Genomic DNA, 1,398 nt, shown 5'->3' with positions numbered 1-1,398 from the left:
CTAAATAAAACTTTATAATCTTTTTACAAAACAATCTAAAACTAACTGAAATTATAGACAGAATATCCTCAGTGTTTGTCAATTTATTTTGAGCCATGTGGATCTTTTTTTTTTTTTATCGAGTGTTTTCACATTAGCTGTGGGCAGCTTACAGCACCTCATGTCTGTAACACTTGTTTACAGTCTGCTGCTGCTCTAATGGTGACAACAACAGCTGGGTGAAAGAGGCAAAGTCCACTTTACGATTTCTTTGAATATGACTGAGAAAAATCAAATCAAGTGTCTTGTAGTGGAAACTGGTGAGAAAATAGTTGGAAAACTTCTCAAGGGAAAAACTGCATGAATGAAGCTCACACAGGATGGCTGATATGAGTATCCTGACACTCTAGCTTCTCTCAGTAGCTTCTGTGAAAAACAAACAACAGGCACCAGGTTGGAGACAACTATTATCGTAAAATAATCACCCAAGTTTTTAGTTGGCTAAATTGAGTTTCACAATTATTTTAGGAAGGTGTCTCTATAATGGACTGCTTTAACTAGTAATTAACTAGTTAAGCTTTAACTCCCAGGAGCATCACAAGCTTGATGAAGCACTGGCAAATACGTTTATTCAAATTATAAAAAAAAACTAGAATTAATAAAAACTAAACTAAAACTAAGCATTAAAAATACAATAATAACTATTAAAAACTATCAAAGCCACTGTGAAAACTGATTCAAACTAAATGAAATGAAAGGAAAAATGTCACAACAAAATAAAACTAAGCTACAGTATAATGAAAAATCCAAAACTATTATAACCTTAGGGGTTACCAGAGAAAGATTTTCCTGATATTTAAATGTCTCCAAAGTGAGATTTTATAAGAAACTATTGAGTGGTTAGGGTTCCTGAAGGACTGCATATCACCTGGTACCCATCAGACCGGGGGTCTTAGACCAGGATCATTTTGACAGATGCATGCAAGTCAAGTTCTACGGATTGTCCTTCATTTACATGCATTTCCCCTCATTTTGCAGGTATACGGACGTAAAGAGCAAACTCGCCAATTTTTTTCAAGTTTTACAGATTTTTTCAAAAACTTAGTTTCAAATGTATTTAGCAGGTCAGAGCCTGTAGGATGGTAACCATAAATAACATAAATAAAATAAATAACCATCTTCCAAATCGCTCTGCAGCTAGAAATAAGCTCCCTGCTTTGCACCGCTGTCATCTCTGTGGCTGACAGTCTGCCTGCAACGCCCACACAAGTGATCAATATGGATTTCTTTGCAAAACTTAAGGCTTTTTTAAACTCATTATAGAGGTCAATGGGCCTCATGCAAGAACTGTTCGTACGCACAGATTTGTTCTTAAGTTGTGCGTACGAGTGATTTAGGAGAATTTGTGGCATTCACCAA

The sequence above is a fragment of the Austrofundulus limnaeus genome, unplaced genomic scaffold, assembly GCF_001266775.1.
Source record: "Austrofundulus limnaeus strain Quisiro unplaced genomic scaffold, Austrofundulus_limnaeus-1.0 Scaffold67, whole genome shotgun sequence".
Taxonomy (NCBI): domain Eukaryota; kingdom Metazoa; phylum Chordata; class Actinopteri; order Cyprinodontiformes; family Rivulidae; genus Austrofundulus; species Austrofundulus limnaeus.
This window is presented reverse-complemented; position numbering follows the sequence as displayed.